This window comes from Triturus cristatus, chromosome 11 (genome assembly GCF_964204655.1).
Source record: "Triturus cristatus chromosome 11, aTriCri1.1, whole genome shotgun sequence".
NCBI lineage: Eukaryota > Metazoa > Chordata > Amphibia > Caudata > Salamandridae > Triturus > Triturus cristatus.
In genome coordinates this window covers 709,071,324-709,088,837 of record NC_140594.1, presented here as the reverse complement: position 1 = coordinate 709,088,837, position 17,514 = coordinate 709,071,324, and the positions used below count along the sequence as shown (strand labels likewise).

Below are 17,514 nucleotides of genomic sequence, written 5' to 3'. Positions count from 1 at the left end.
TGTACTTATTGGTGTTGGAGTGTCTTTGGTTTTGAGAGTGGCAGTATGTAATTTAGAGTGGGTGTATCAAAGGTTAGATTAGATTGTGAGAAGATGCATCAAATGATCACATGAATGACATCATCAGTGATGTCATCAGTGATGTCATTTGAGATGTCATCAGTGATGTCATCAGTGATGTTACTGACCATGTCATGAGTGATGTAATATGTGACGTCATCAGCAGTGCATTGCAGGGGCGCGAGTTATAGTTAGTTGAACTAACTACAACGGGGGAATTTCAATGGTTTTGTACGACGGAAATGTCCAGCTAACTATAACGCCCCTGAAACCTATGGTTTTTTCAGTGAATTTCTAAGGTTTTTTAAATGCTAATTCCTAACTATAACATACCTGAAACCTATGGTTTTTTAAGTGAATTTCAAAGGTTTTTTAAATGCTAATTCCTATCTATAACTTATCTCTAAACCTATGATGTTTAATGATTTTCAGAGTATTTCTAAATCTTTATTTTTCAGTGTATCAATTCCTTTAATTATTTTTTTTATATTGTTTTTCACCAATTTTTAAAGTTTTTTTTCACTTATTTCTTTTAAAAATTAAAAAATATTATTTGTTTTTAATGAATTTTTTTTTTTTAAATTGTAAATTTTTTAACAATTTTTTATATTTTTTCAATATTTTTTAAACTATATTTTTAATACTTTGTTATTATTATTTTTTGACAAGTTTTGGGGAGGATTCGGGTACTCTATGCGCACCTTTCTCGATCTCTGCGGGGAACATAGTCGCCATTTTACGATTGTAGTGTAGGATCCGTGTACGGTATGCGTTGGGTACGTATTTTCATGCGCGATTGCTATGCGACCAGTAAACGACTCCAAGACCATACGCGACACGTACGAAGTACATTACGCGACGCTCGCGCGCTTCCACAAAACATCATGTGCGTGTTTGACGCGGTGGGTGCTCGAAACCCACAAAATATTTTAAATGTCAAAAAACATATATATATGTATTTCATGTAAATATTAAAGGATGACATAATCTAAGCTACTCATAAAATTAATATATTTTTACTTCTAATCCTATATTGCTTTTAAATGCAATTTCGCGGATTCGCGCTCGGTGCGTGCTTACTTATAAGTACCAAAAACTCTCAATGAACACAACGCTCTTTTTAGAGCCACTCAAGATCGAAACACATAAGCTTGATGTATATCTCCCAAAAATTTCAGGTTTTATTGCTTGGAGTCGCGCACCCAACGCGTTAGGAACCGCAAACCCTACGCGACAAAAATCGTGCACCCAACGCGATAGGATGCGCGACTCCTAATTTTACCATAAAAAAAAAAAATAGCCCCTATCACTAATTTTTATTATCCCCGGGGACCCCATCCCCCGGGGCTTATAAAAAACGTTGGGGACCGTGGGCGGAAGCCCCAGCGCCCCCACGGTCCCAGCCGGCTCCCCGCGTCCTTCGGGAACCGGCATTGCTTTTCCACATGGGGAGCAGCTGACATGCAGCTCCCCGTGTGGAAAAGCAATATGGGTTGGATTTTGAAAGAGAGAGCAGGTTTCCCTGCTCTCTCTTTCAAAATCCAAATGAAGTTTGCTATGGGAGGGCGGGAGACTCCCTCCCTGTCATAGCAAACAACAGTGTCCTGGGGGTGGGCACCCCAGGACACTGTAGGAGCCGGCTCTGCGGGGTGGCGGTCCCCAGGGCCTTGAGGGCTCCAGGATGGGGGGCCACGCAGCCCCCATCCCTCAATAAATAAAGCCCCAGGGGTGGTGGTCCCCGGGGCTTGGGGGGGTCGTTCAGCCCCCCACCTTATTTATTTTTTAGCCCCGGGGGGTAGGGGTCCCCGGGGCCGGAGGGCCCCCCTGGGGCCCCCATTAATTGTTTATGCATTTTTCCCCAGGATTTGCCCCCCCCCCGGGGCTAATTATTAAGGAAGCGTGGAAGCCCGCGCTTCGTTTTTTTTTTTTTTTTAACGGCCGGATCCGCGCACCCTGCGCGCATTTTGCCGTTTAAAAAAAAAGGGGCCCTGGGAGTCCTTCTGGGACCCCCTAAGCAACTCTAGAGGGTCAGAGTATTTCTACCCTGCCCCCTTTATATCTTTCACACACTTATTTCCCTTACTTCTTCAGCCTCGCTTCTACCGAGGCACAAAATGGCTGCCAACAGTTCCTGGTTTTGAATGTTCACAGACACTTGACAGCCAATTAGCATTCAGCGCGTGATCGGGAGGGTGCACACACGGTGCACAGAGGGTGCGCTCAGGGTGCGCATAGGGTGCGCGGATCCTCCCAGGCCATAGATATATATGTACTTTTAACTCTAATTTTCTCAGGAACTACAGAACAGATTTACACCATTTAAGCAAAACACACGAGTCTGAACTGAGGACTACCTTTTTGCCAAATTTGGTGTAATTCAGTTCAGCAGTTCGGGCTGAAGCTGCGGCTAAAGGTCCTATGGGAAAATGCATGGGGAAAACGCGTTTCGGGACCCCCCTTTTTTCTCGGCCCCCGCTTGACGAATCATCCCGAAACTTTCAGGGTAGGAGCGGACTAGAGCTGGCCAAAAGTTTGGAAACTTTCGCGAAGATTCGTCAACCGGCGCCAGACTTATTGGGAATAGAATGTTGCGGATTTCCTATGGAAAATAGGTCCTAACTATAACTACCTACTGGCGACCGCCAGTAGGTAATGTATATTATCTACTGGCGGTCACCAGTAGATAGTTATAGTTAGGACCTATTTTCCAAAGGAAATCCGCAACATTCTATTCCCAATAAGTCTGGCGCCAATTGACGAATCTTCGCGAAATTTTCCAAACTTTTGTCCAGCTCCACTCCGCTCCTGCCCTGAAAGTTTTGCGGTGATTCATCAAGCGGGGGCCGAGAAAAAATGTGTTTTCCCCATGCAATTTCCCATAGGACCTGTTGTCGCAGCTACAGCCCGAACTGCTGAACGGAATTACACCAAATTTGGCAAAGAGGTAGTCCTCAGTTCAGACTCGTGCCTTTTGCTTAAATGGTGTAAATCCGTTCAGTAGTTCCTGAGAAAATTTTAGTTAAAAGTTAGTGATATCCATGGCCGGGGAGGATCCGTGGACCCTGCCCACACCTAGCGCGGACCCTGCCATGCACGAGCTGAATGCTAATTGGCAGTCAACACTCCAGATCAGGAAGTGTTGGCAGCCATCTTGTGCCTTGGTAGAACCGAGGCACAAGAAAACCAAAAAAAAGGCGCAAAACGCGACAAGGAGGCAGGGTAGAAACACCCTGACCCCCTAGGCCTGCTCAGGGGGTCCCACAAGGACCCCCAAGGCCCAAAAAAAATGCTTTATTTTTATTTTTAAATTGCAGGATGCGCGTAGGGTCCGCGTATCCCGCTGCCGAAAAAAAAACGAAGCGCGGGCTGTTTTTGTTTAGCCCCCGGGGGGGCCAAGTCCCGGGGGCAATATCTTTATCATAATGGGGGGCCCAGAGGGGCCCCCCAGCCCCGGGGACCGCCACCCCCCGGGGCTTTAATTTAATGTATGCGGGGGGCTCATGGCCCCCCCGCAGCCCCGGGGACCGCCACCCCCGGGGCTTGTTTGTTTAAAATAAAAAACCTGTGTGGGGGGGCTCGAGCCCCCCCACACGCCCCGGGGACCGCCACCTCCCCGGGGCACTAATTATTTAACATAGGGGGTCCATTACGGACCCCCAAGGTCCGGTGACCACCACCACCGGGGCTTAAAATTAAGTGGGAGGGGGGCCGCGCGGCCCCCCTCCTGGAGCCAAAGATGGCCCTGGGGACCGCAACACCCCAGTGCCGGCTCCTGCAGTGTCCCGGGGTGCCCACCCCCGGGACACTGCTGTTTGCAATGGCAGGGCGGGAGCCTCGCGAATCTAACCCTGCCATTGCAAACTGCTTTGCTTCATTGAAGCGAGAGCAGGGAAACCTGCTCTCGCTTCAATGAAGCAAAGACGATTGCTTTTCCACATGGGGAGCAGCATGTTAGCTGCTCCCCATGTGGAAAAGCAATGCCGGCTCCCGCAGGAAGCGGGGAGCCGGCTGGGACCGTGGGGGGATTGGGACCCCCCCACGGTCCCCAACGAGAGGGCCAGGCCCCGGGGGAGGGGGTCCCCGGGGCTAGTAGTGGCCTGGGAGGGGGGCCACGCGGCTCCCCTCCTAAAAATAAATAATTTAAAAAACGGCCCCGGGGGATGGGGTCCCTGGGGCCAAAAGGGGACACAGGAGGGGGCAAGGCAGCCCCCATCCAAAAACAAAAATTTAAAAAAGGCCAAGCCCCGGGGGATGGGGTCCCCGGGGCAAATTATGGCCTCGGGAGGGGGGCCACGCGGCCCCCTTCCCGATTATTTTAAATTTTTTATAAAAATATACAAATTGGGGGCAGGCCCTGGGGGATGGGGTCCCCAGGGCCAAAAAATAAGTAAAAGAAGGGGGACAAAAGATTTTTTTTTTTTAAACGGGATCGGGGAGGAGGCCACGCCCCCTCCTTTCATCACTCTGCAAACGCGCCCCCTGGCGTGTATGCAGAGGGGGGAACTAATTCCCCTTCAATACTGGGGTCCCTGGGGGCCAACTAGCCCACCAGGAACCACCAGTATGCGCCAGGGGGCTGCGTTGCAGAGAGGAGTAATGAGGCCACGCCCCTTTTTACACCTCTCTGCAACGCAGCTCCCTGGCGCTTACTGGAGGTACCTGGTGGGCTAGGTGGCCGCCACGGGACCTCAGGATTCAAGGGGACTTAATCTCCCAACTTAAAACGCATCACGGGGTGCGTTTGCACAGTGGTGAAGGTAGGGGCGGGGCCTGAGGTGATACTGTGCAAGCACGCCCTGTGGCGCATTTTAAGTTGGGGAATTCATTTCTCTTCAATCCAGAGGTCCCCTAGGGGACAAGTAGCCCACCAGGTACCTCCACTAAGCGCCACCGAGCTGCGTTGCAGTGTGTTGTAAAAAGGGGTGTGGCCTCTGAACACCTCTCTGCAACGCAGCTCCCTGGCGCATACTGGAGGTACCTGGTGGGCTAGTTGGCCGCCAGGGGACCTCAGGATTCAAGGGGACTTAATCCCCCAACTTAAAACACCCCACGGGGCGCGTTTGCACAGTGATGAAGGTAGGGGGCGGGGCCTGAGGTGAGATCTGTGCAAACACGCACTGTGGCGCGTTTTAAGTTGGGGAATTAATTCCTCTTCAATCCTGAGGGTCCCTGGGGACCAACTAGCCCATCAGGTACCTCCAGTAAGCGCCACGGAGCTGTGTGGCAGAGTGTTGTAAAAAGGGGCGTGGCCCCTGAATACCTCTCTGCAATGCAGCTCCCTGGCGCATACTGGAGGAACCTGGTGGGCTATTTGGCCCCCAGGGGACCTCAGGATTGAAGAGCAATTAATTCCCCAACTTAAAACGCGCCACAGGGCGTGTTTGCACACGTCACCTCAGGTCCCTCCCCCTTCCTTCACCATTGTACAAATATTCCTCTAAAATCAGCCGAACTACGAATTCTGATTTACTCACCTGTAATCAGGAGAGAACCCAGTGCTGCATCTTTTAGCCCAGCACTGACCCTGAAAAGTAATTCTAAGCGTACTTACCAGTAACTTGTATTTCCTTCCATAGGAATCCATTGTGTGGTGTTCACCAGAAAAAAATTTAAGTGTCCATTTTTGAAACGTACAAATATTCCTCTAAAATCAGCCGAACTACGAATACCGATTTACTCACCTGTTATCAGGAGAGAACCCAGGGCTGCATCTTTTAGCCCAGCACTGACCCTGAAAAGTAATTCTAAGCGTACTTACCAGTAGCTTGTAATTCCTTCCATAGGAATCCATTGTGTGGTTTTCACCAGAAAAGTTTCTAAGTGTCTATTTTCACAAACTAAAAATATTCCTAAAAAATCGTCTGTATGACTTAAACACATTCTTTCAACTGTTTACAGGAGGTTGGCCAGTGCTGGATCCAGGATCCACCACTGAGTAAGAAAAAGTAACGATAACACTACTTACCTGCTAAGTGAATTTTCTGCCATAGGATAACATTGGTGAATCTATGGGAAAAAGTTTCTAAGTGTCAAGTTTTAAAATACAATAATATTCCTTAAAAATTACTACTGTAACCAAAGCGCTTTTACTCAACGGTTTACAGGAGATGTCCAAGGACTGAATCTAGGATCCAGTCCTGTGGTTAGAAAAGTAATCCATAAGGTAACTAATTGCATTTAACTAGAAATTCACATTGAGCTCAATGTTGCTTTTTGTTTGAAATTGTGTTGCCCATTGCAACAACTGTAACTACTGTATTTAAAAGTCTGTTGCCTATTTGCCAAGTATTTAAACTAAAGTATTTCATTCTGAGAAAGTATATTTTGTATTGTAATGTATAATGTAATATATTCAAGCAAGCCTGGCTGAAGACGGCTGAAATGCCAGAAACCGGTCCTAGGAGGCTTGTTTCAGGTCCAGGGAAGGCATGGCTTGGCAGTTCGGGCTGGACTGTTCCCATGAGGCACAGGGTCAGACTGATTTGCATATGGCCATGTCTGAACTGGGGTGGCAGAGTGGGCTAAAGAACGGTGATGGATCAAACCCAGATCTGTTGACTGGGTGTGAGTGTTTAATTGGTTCTGATGCTCCGTCCATCACCACCCCCTTTTGTACTCTCACACCTAGTCAGTCATGCAAATAATTAATCACATTCCCATTTACTCACCTATGCAGTTATACACACACAAGTTCACTTACTCATAAAAATAGTACCACATTCTTACGCTCTTATACAATCACTGATACATGCACACACTCATCCATACAGCCACACTCACAATCACACACTCTCACATATACCCACTTATATTCTCTTACAAACATATATACTGCCTTTCACATATGTAGTTACTCACACATGTACCACTGAGATACACATTCAATCACTAACACACCCATACATACACTCACCCAACCATACAGTCCATCACAGATGCACTCTTAAAACCATGCACCCATTGATTCACCCACTCACACATGTATGCACAGAGTCACACACACCCCACCCACACAAACACTCAGGCACCCATACAGATACTCAGACAACCAATCAATAACCCATAGAGACACTCATATAACTATTCACAAAACCATGCAGCCGCTTATACATCAACAGACAGACAGATACAGACATTCACACAGTTTAGTCACTAGTCTGCAGTAAGATACATTTAATGACTCACTTATAGAGTCAGTCACGCACCTACTAAATCATCCATTCACACACTTATACACCCACTCATTCTTCCATAGGGTTTTCCCTAGATATATATTAAACATATTTAAAATTTACAGAAACACACTCACTGGATGACGTCATCAGTGATGTCATCAGTGATGTCATTTCAGATGTCATCAGTGATGTCATCAGTGATGTCACTGACCATGTCCTATGTGATGTAATATGTGACGTCATCAGCAGTGCATTGCGGGGGTGCGAGTTATAGTTAGCTGAACTAACTATAACAGGGGAATCTCTAGGGTTTTGTACGAGGGAAATGTCCAGCTAACGATAACACCCCTGAAACCTATGGTTTTTTCAGTGAATTTCTAAGGTTTTTTAAATGCCAATTCCTAACTATAACACCCCTGAAACCTATGGTTTTTTCAGTGAATATATATATATATATATATATATATATATATATATATATATATATATATATATATATATATATATATATATATATATATATATATATATATATATATATATATATATATATATATTACCTACTGGCGGTTGCCAGTAGGTATTTATAGTTAGGACCCTCTTTCCATAGGAAATCCGCAACATTCTATTTGGAATAACTTTGGCGCCGGTCGACGAATCCTCGCGAAATTTTCAAAACTAATGGGGCGCTACGCTCCGCTCCTACACTGAAAGTCTCGGGGGGATTCGTAAAGCGGGGGCTGAGAAAAAAGGGGGGTCCCAAAACGCGTTTTCCCCATGAATTTTTCCATAGGACCTTTAGACACAGCTACAGCCCGAACGGCTGAACAGAATTACTTGTAATTTGGCAGAGAGGTAGTCCTCAGGTCAAGGAAGTGCCTTTTGTAGGTCTGGTGTAAATCTGTTCAGTAGTTCCTGAGAAAATAGCATTTAAATCAATATATATATCTGTAAGCGCGCTCCGAGCGCGCACCATAAGCTTACCGTACGCGTACGGTGCCGTGCGCGAGCGCGATTCTGATTGGCTGTTAGATCTTAGTAAACATTCGAATCGGTCGAAACCAGGAAGTGTCGGCCGCCATTTTCTCTCTCGCACTCTGAGGGGTGGAGGAAAAACAAAGTTGGATATCATAAAAAGGGGGCAGGCTAGACAGCTCCTAACCACCTAGCCTTGGTTATGGTGTGCCAGAAGGCCATCCAAGGCCAAAAAATTATTTTTATTTTTTTAAAAAAACGCCGAATACGCTTACCGTACGCGTACGGTAAAAATGTAATTAAAAAAAAAAAATCCATATTTCCCCCCCCCCCGTGTGCAAAAGGTGCCCGCAGTGCACCTTTTATGCATGGCTTATTTCAACACAAAAATTTAATAGAAAACCTTTCACAACGAAGCGCATAATATGTCCTCCGTGTGCGGACGGTGCGCGAAGGGCATCGTGCGTACATGGCCCATCCAGCGTAACGTGGGCACGCGGCAATCCTCTGCTGATGCTAATACTGTATTTAGACACTTATTTGCCCATGTCTTCTTCCATTCAATTTTAGCTATACATATATTACAAATATTTTTTTTTCATAAAGACACATATGTCATTAGCAGAGGATTGCGGTCGCGTGAGTTATAGTTGCCTGCACTAACTATAACGTGGAATATATATATATATACACAAATAGTAGATTTTCTCAGGATTACATTTTACCCGTGATTAGGCTTGGACAAGTATATATTACATATTTACAGAGTGAACGGAGAAATAAACAAGCATTGGCATAGCCAATAGGTCTCGCCTTTGGGGCCTTATAAGTGTTTAACCATGCAACAGTTAATGTTGTTGCACCAAGGATATTGTGCTGCATATCTAAATAATTATAAGGTCCCAAAAGCGAGACCTATTGGCTATGCCAATGCTTGTTAGGATTGCTGGAGTGAGGTTGGGGTGTTTTTAGGGTTACTGGAGTGAGGTTGCAGTGTTTTTAGGGTTGTTGAGATGAGGCTGGGGTATTTTTAGGGTGCTACATTGTGGTTGCGGTGTTTTTTTGGGTTGCTATAGTGAGGTTGGGGTGTTTTTATGATTGATGGACTGAGATTCAGGTGTTTGTATGGGGTACCTGTACAGGGTGCAGCACATAAGTCAGCCAGCATGCCAGTCACTATGCGGCTATATTGGGCACGTTTTTATCAACTCTTTTTCCACCAGCACCGCAGGTACAATAAACAAACACATAATCTAAGCTGGAGACACAGAAACCAGATATAGGACAAGGGTTAATGATAAATGAAGACACAGTATCTTAGGAATGCATTTCTTGGCCCCGAACCCACTCGACCTCCTGAAAAGTAGGAATGCCTCTATGGATTCACGGCCTGTGAACCTAACGCAGCACTGCTTGTAAGTAGGCCAGCTCTCCTCTGGAGCTGTCAGTCACAGGAACCTGGCTCTGAAGAGCCCATCTCTCCAGCCTGAACACATTATAAATGTGTCAAGCGGGGAGAAAATATTCAGCTCAGACCGCAGCAATATTCTGAGATCTCACACGCTTGCAAAATAACTGGTCTGTATTAGGTCACTTAGAAAAGTAAGTTTGAAACAACGATGGGTGATAAATGTGTTTCCCATTAAAATTACTTAATAAAACACAGCGTTCTGTAATAAAGCGTTCAATGTAAACAAGCGCTCGCCAGGCAGCCGCGGCACCCGCGCTTTACTTTTAACATTAAAAGTAAAGCGCGGGTTCCGCGATTATACCAAAAGTAAAGTAATAGAAAAAACATCTATTTCTTTACTTTTGGTATAATCGCGGGACCCGCGCTTTACTTTTAACGTTAAAAGTAAAGCGCGGGTGCCGCGATTATATCAAAAGTAAAGAAATAGATGTTTTTTCTATTACTTTACTTTTGGTATAATCGCGGCACCCACGCTTTACTTTTAATGTTAAAAGTAAAGCGCGGGTGCAGTGATTATAACGTCATCGCGATCACGATCGCTGTGAAAGCAAAAGTGTTCGCGATGACGCTCTCTTGAGTGCTGCTGGCTGGCCTAGCGCATGGCGGATGCGCGCGTGCACGCTCACATGCACGCAAGCGCTAGGCCAGCAAGCAGCACTTAAAAAAGCGCACATACAAAATGTCTCTATGAGCCAGCGCATGCGCTGGGCTCAGCGAGACCTAAAAATCAAAAGGGGTTGAGAGCAGTAGGTGGGGGAGAAGAGTCGGAGGCTGAGATTGGTGAGAGGAGAGAGGGGGACCTGAGGAGGAGAGAGATAAGGCAGTCCAGCAAAAGACTAAGGGTTTATGCGATATGTATTTTTTATTTTGTAATGTTTTAATTGGCTACTGTTCATTTTATACAGTAAAGGGAGAGAAGCATAATCACAGCCTCTGGTCCCAGTCTTTCAGTTTTCTAATTTTGCTATTCCGGGCGTTAGTAACTCATGCAGCCGAAGTTTTGACTTTGCTTTCCGGGATATGTAGTCATATTTATTCTAATATCAAATTAGACCTTCGGGTCTCAGGATGCACTGCATAAAAAAATATTGGCCGCAACGGGCTACTCCCAACATAGCCAAGTGTCTTCCCGGAGTAAATGTTTTTCCATTTCCGGCACCGTTTGAGTAAGAAATCCGGTGCCAGTCGCAACGCTATAATACCAAGGTTCTGTGCCAGTATTTACTTAGAGCGAGAAAAGCTTTAAAAGTGCAGCAACAAATTGCGACGTGGAATAAAACTCAATAGAGTAAAAGTGTAAGCGATTTATACAGTCGGGGGCTGAGATTTGATTGGGGCGGAGGCTCTCTGTTTTGGCTATTGTAGAGCTTCTCATTCATTGGCTTTTAGGGCTCTCACATGTATAAAGTGCTGGGATTAGTTCGCGGATAATCTTGCGACTTATTGATTGGTTGTGGTACCCTGGAGCGTGCACGTGCCTTTTCCACAAAATTTGACTGTACTGCGCCTCCCTTCCGTGAGTAGGCGGGCTCTGTGGTTGCCTGACTGTGGCGCGTAATACATTCTGCTCAATGGCAAATCTGCCTCTATTCTTTCTGACTCTATTGCTCAGCTCTTTCTGTTGCGCCACCCGCTACTGAGAGCCACCCGGCCTAAATGTACGTAATGAAAAAGTATTTTCTCTATAGCCCCGCCTTTTAGCGGAACACGGCTCGGACCCAGGCTCCGCCCCGTGCCACCACAGCGGAGTGCTGCACGTATGCGCAAAACGACTGTCACCAACCTGGGTTTACAACCCGCTTCGGGCGAGTGCGGTCGTCCGGAGTTGCTGCTACAACGGTGAGTGTGACGCGGTTTACCCAGTACCGATGCCCCCAGCGGGACTCGTTTCTGCAGCCTCTGCATCGTTTCTTGATTAAATGATGCAGTCATAGATACAGTAATCAGCCAATTTCTATTGACATTTAAAGATACGGATGCATTTTATTATTAGTTCGTATTGTCATGAAATACGTCAAGAATGTCGTGGATGAGACATTTTTGTTTGTTTATTATGTATGTATGACAATGTATCTGATGTGTGCATATTTTTGTAATTTCTTCGGTGTGTCACTTGGACTCCTAATTGCTTCCGACTGCACAGCCCTGAATTGTCTTGGTGACGTCCAACAAATTGCTTTAGGGTACATACAGTTCCCCACCTTGATAGTTACGTAATCCTTATACCCCCTTGTCACGCCTGTTCTTCCCCCACAGGTAGTTTGTTGAGTGCAGTAGCTCTTCCCACTGCACACAAGATGTATTGTAAGGCGAATTACTTTGCCTTGAGAATTTATAATATCGCCTAAGCAGTCTGAGCTTCAATTAAAAAATCCTAGTGGACCAAAATTTCTCATTTGGATGTCCATTAAGTGTAACGTTTTGGCATTACCTTCAGCCTTTTTTGTCTTTGTGACCCTCATATCGCACCGACCTTCCCTGGTAGACATGCATACTCTTATTTCTCAGCTCTGAAAATGAAACTTGTGACTCCACATCCTCCAGGCTGCCACCACCCTTGTCTGACAGCACCCACCGTAGGAGTGCGGAGTTTTATCCTACTTGTTTAAGAGACGAGATGCATCAGAAATTAAGTGATCCTTTAAAATTAATCCACTTGTCCCTTTTGGAGCCTTGCAGTGAAATGAAAAATTATGTCAGCGTTCTTGTCATATTAAAGTGGTGATAAAAGCCACTCTGGTGATGCTTATGTTCTATCAGTGTTTGGGAAATTCAGAGCTTTGCTAGAATCCATATTTCCACAAATCTATGTAAAGGGGATGGAAGTTGGCGAGGAGCAGTACTAAGAGGGTTGGATTGCACTGTGATTCTGTGCACACCCACTAAATTAGATGGTGAAGGGTATTCACCAACTCATTTGCAACATTTTCCACACTAGAAAAGGTTGGAAGTTTACTGCTGACAAAACCAGGAGTAGATTTTGTTTGAGTGTGGGCAAACAATTTAGGTGTACATAAAATGAATTTGCAATTTGCTCAGCAGATTTCCAAATGAGTTGAAATATAATAGAAAGTATATTTGTAAAGCACACAGTTACCTCAGGGTCTCTTGGTGTCGAATTAACTGATGATTGTTATCCAGTTCGATGGTACTCATGTTTTTGACCTTGGGCAGATGAAATGAACCATCCGGGTTTCAGACCTGTGACCATGCATATTTGCTCAAGAGAATATCTAGTTCACTGAAGTATGCCTGGTTACTCACAGGTAATATTCATTACTCCGAGTCCTGGTCTTCCCGTCCCATTCCTTAACAGTGAGCAGCTAGTCTGCTCCACAGAAAACTACTATCTAGCAGAGCTTTTCGCACTTCCCCCAATATGGCGTCTCCACCAGGTGATGATAAAGGGGGAAGTGCGTCACAGTACATCCTGAGAATACCAAAGAAATCCTAGAAAGGAAAACCATCACCAAAGACAAAAACCAGGGAGGGAGGGAAGGGCTCAGGAATGGGACAGGGAGACCGGGACTCGGAGTAATGAATATTACCGGTCAGTAACCGGGCATTACCTCCTCGTCCTGTCTTCTCGTCCCATTCCTTAACAGTGAGCCCATACCTAAGCACACAGTGATTGTAAGAAAACAGACCAGAAAACGCGGTAAACAGGTCCATTTAATCAAAACAAAGCATTACAAATCACAAACCATGTATAGCAGTCAACACGTGAGCGCCAAAGGCAGCTGAGGCCGCCATCCCCAACTGTAGGTGACAATGGGAAACAAAGGTATGGGGAGAAGCCCATGTGGCAGCATTACAAATGTCCCGCAAGGAGGCCCCCTTGAACATGGCCCAGGAGGAGGAAACACCCCTGGTCGACCGAACCGAAGAAGGGAGAGGGCAGTGGGCGGACTCGTAGGCCGAAACAACAGCACCCATGACCCAACGAGTCAAAGTGGACAAGGAAGGACGAAGACCCTTCCCAGAGAGGCCGTAGGTGACAAACAAGGAATCAACCTTCCGGAAACCACAGGTCCGCTCCAAATAGATGCGGAAAGCCGCAGCACATCCAAAGAATGGAGGACCAACTCCTCCGGGGAGGCAGGGTCCCGGGGAAAAAAACCAGGGAGAACAACATCCTCCTGACAGTGGAAAGAGGACAAAACATTGGGCAGAAAAAACTGACTAAGGACGGAGAATGACCTTGTCAGAGCAGAAACGCAAAAAAGGGGGTGAAGCCATCAAAGCACCAAGCTCACCAACCCGCTGCCCAGAAGTAATGGCCACAAGAAAAAGAACCTTAGCAGAAAGGAACTTAAGGTCCACTGAGACCAAAGGTTCGAAAGGGGGCCCGTCAAGGCCTGGAGAACCAGAGGAAGATCCCAGGCCTGCACAGGAGAGTGAGAGACAGGCCGCTGAATCAAAAAACTCCGCAAAAGACGAGCCACCAAAGGGGAGACAGAAGACACAGAGGAACCCCGAAAGGCAAGAATGACAGCCCACTGCGCTCGGAGCGAAGAGACAGCGAGCCCAGGATGAACCCATCCCGCAAGAAATCTAGCACCCTCACAGCATCACAGGAGGAAGAAGAGAGACCCTTCCCAAGACACCAGGAGGAGAAGTGCTTCCAATGACGGGTGTAGGACTTTAAAGTGGAAGGGCGCCGAGACAACTGGATGCACTGGGCAACCTCAACAGAGCAACCCTGACCCAACAAATTAAACCTTTCAAGTGCCAAACCCCCAGCCAGAGGCGGGTCAGGGAGGCAACCCTGAGAAGAGCAGCCCACAGTGGGGAGGGACACAGGGGAAACCGTCAATGGGGGCACACAGACAAGGCCAGAAGCAGGGGAAACCAAAGCTGACGGGACCACTCCGGCACCACCAGAAGAAACTCCGCCCGGTCCATCCGAATCTTCCGGAGTACCCGGGGAATCAAAGCAAACGGAGGGAAGGCAAACTGGAGCCCCAGCGACCATGGAACGGAGAAAGCTTTGATCGCCCAGGCCATCCAGGAGGGAACGAGGCTGCAAATCCGAGGAAGAAGGGCAGACTCCTCCGAGGCAAAAAGATCCAGCCATGGAAGGCGGAACAGGAGGACAATCAGATCGAACAGAGCCGGGGACAGAAACATAGTCCCAGAGGAAGGGAACACCGTGCTAAAAGAGTCCGCAGGCCCATTCTTCTTCCCTGTAAGATAGACAGCTGTCAGAGACAAGAAATTCCGCGCGGCCCAAAGACCTATCACCCTGGAAAGGAGAAACCGAGACTGGCACATGCCCCCCTGACGATTGACATAAGCCCGAACAACCTGGTTGTCGGTCTGAACTGAGTCAGCACGGCCCAGAAGGAGAGGAGCAAACCACAGGAGAGCCAACCAAACTGACCGCAACTCCTTCCAGTTCGAGGACAGGAGAGACTCGAATCGGGACCATCGACCCTCAGCCGTGGAAGCACCCAAGACAGCACCCCAACCCACGGCACTGGCATCGGTGGACAACACAACCACAGTCAGAGGAGGAAGAAGGTCGAACCCCCGGGAAAGAGACGTTCACCAACCTTTGGCAACACGGCGCTTGGCGCGTTGCGACTCTGACCCATCGATTCTTCGCTATCCCCTGACGAAGGGCTCCGCCCGAAATGCATAGGGATAATGCATAGATCCATGGATGTTGTTTAAATCGTTTTCCTTAATGCTTCGTTTCACAAAGGAGTTACTATGATGATTTAATATGTGACCCACTAAATAAACGACCTTTCAAGCCTGATTACCTCGATTACACGTGTTTGAACTATACGAAATGTACTGATGTAATTTAGGAGTTTTTTCTCCAACCGGAGTGCCCCTGGAAACAGTGTAAGCCCCCCTTGCACTCCTTCGTCTGTTGTTCAAATTCTAGTCCCTACCGGCCGGAAGGGACCATTTCCTGGCACCCTAAAATACTTACCATTGGTTTACTTTATTCACTTGATGAACGTTGCACACCCCGAGTGCCGCCATCTTCTATTCATTTTGCTTACCTTGACAGGAGGGCCAGCAGCCTCCCGAGCCCGGAAGGCAGCAGCAACCGCCTCATTAATAAGGAGGCGCAGGGCATCCATAGGAGGAGTGGAAGAAGAGACACATTGGTCCATGATAGGAATGCACCGAAGGACACACACCACGCGAAAAACAGAGGACCAAAACAGGCACTCACAGAGGACGGGAACCAAGAAAAAAGGACCCGCATTTAAAGAAACGAAGTCCCGAGGTCCCGTCCTCATGCGGGACCAGGAAAAGGGGGAGGACGCTGAAAAAGCGTCTGGCTGCCGAAGAAAATCCCCAGGGAAGCCAAGAACACTCGTGGACTCAGCACGCCGCAGGGAACACCGCCGAAAGACCCCCGCCCGCTAAAGCAGGGCGCAGGGGGACCGGCATGGAGAGAAACGGCCGCTAAAGCAGGCCGAGCAACACAGGTGAGTGCGGTGGAAAACCGGCACAAGCGGCCACTAGAGCGGACCTCGGCAGTGGCAGTCTCCCCAGGAAAAGCAACAAATGCACATAAATCAAAGACCAAGGCAGCCGCTAAAGTAGGCCGCCCCAACACATTACAAAAGGATATAAAAACTTACCCCAACAGCTCCTGCTAGGAAACGAAGTAAACTGCGAAGGCAGAAAAAAAAGAACAGGATGTACTGTGACGCACTTCCCCCTTTATCGTCACCTATTGTGGATAGTGCGAAAAGCTCTGCTAGATAGTAGGTTTCTGTGGAACAGACTAGCTGCTCACTGTTAAGGAATGGGACGGGCAGACAGGACGAGGAGGTGATGCCAGGTGTATGGTTTCCAAGCATACTTCGGTAAACTTTTGTGAATTCCTGAATGTTGTAAATCTGCTCAAATGCAGGGACATATTTCTATGGGTACACTATTTTTATGTCTTTCTTCAAGAATCTGGCCCCTAAATAATGTTCATGTTATTCACAATGGTTTTACACCGATTATCCCTTAGTATAAGACTTTGTTTAAGTTGGATTTTTTTTGTACATTTTATTTTAACAGCAAAAAAAAAAATACACCCATCATGCTTTCTGACTTCTGCGTGTAATACAAGAGCATTCTGAAAGCATTATAAGGAGCCTCAAATTGTTAATGAAAACGTGCACACGTAATACAGTAATACAAGCTGAGCTCACTGCGTTTCCTTACAGTGCTGGCTTTAATAGTAACGACATTGCATTTATGAAACTAGCTCAAACCATTTACACATAAAATACTCCTCTTGTAATTTAATGGCAGACCATCCTTCACAGATCCTTACTGTAAATTCGCACCCAAAGGTTTGTAATTTGAGGGCGTTGGGCCATCTGCCAAAGTAAACATGAAAACTTGTTGCCTTTGATCCCAAACAATATGCCATGAGTATATGGCAAGATGTTTTTCACACACCTGCCACAGGAAGAATATGTTCTGCATTACTTAAGTTGCCTTCTTAATCAAGGACTCGCTCGCATTGCTCCCCATTATTTTCCCGGCTTGCAAAATGGATTGTTTGGTGGATTGCATCATTTATCATGTTTGGTTGAAGAACCTCTGGAATTGGATGCCAAAGTTCACAAGTTGCACTGGCTGCAGTTAGTGCTTTTTACATGGATATCTGCCTATTGTATTGCTCTAGCGGCATGGTGGCTCAGTGAATTGAGTGTTCGCTACTCACAACTGTAGGTCATAAGTTTGAATGCTAGCAAGAGCAGCTCAGCACATCATGCACCTGTTATTTACAGTGCTTAGAAACAAGAAACCTGCAATAAGTAGGGCTAGGGAGAAATACATTATTTAAAATTTGCTGCAAACAGG

General features: G+C 46.7%; 1 protein-coding gene across 3 annotated transcripts in view; it reads left to right on the top strand.

Annotated features, from left to right (window-relative positions):
* The first annotated feature begins 11,120 nt into the window (after positions 1-11,120).
* Positions 11,121-17,514, top strand: part of NCK1 (NCK adaptor protein 1) — a 599,173-nt gene continuing 592,779 nt past the window's right edge. Inside the window, exons 1-2 of one of the 3 annotated variants that reach the window (XM_085634333.1) lie at positions 11,121-11,197; positions 11,370-11,520. The gene's annotated coding sequence lies outside the window, so the exon portion shown is untranslated. Of the gene's footprint in view, positions 11,521-17,514 lie in introns of all 3 variants that reach the window. The other 2 variants (XM_085634334.1, XM_085634335.1) reach the window with 2 other exon arrangements.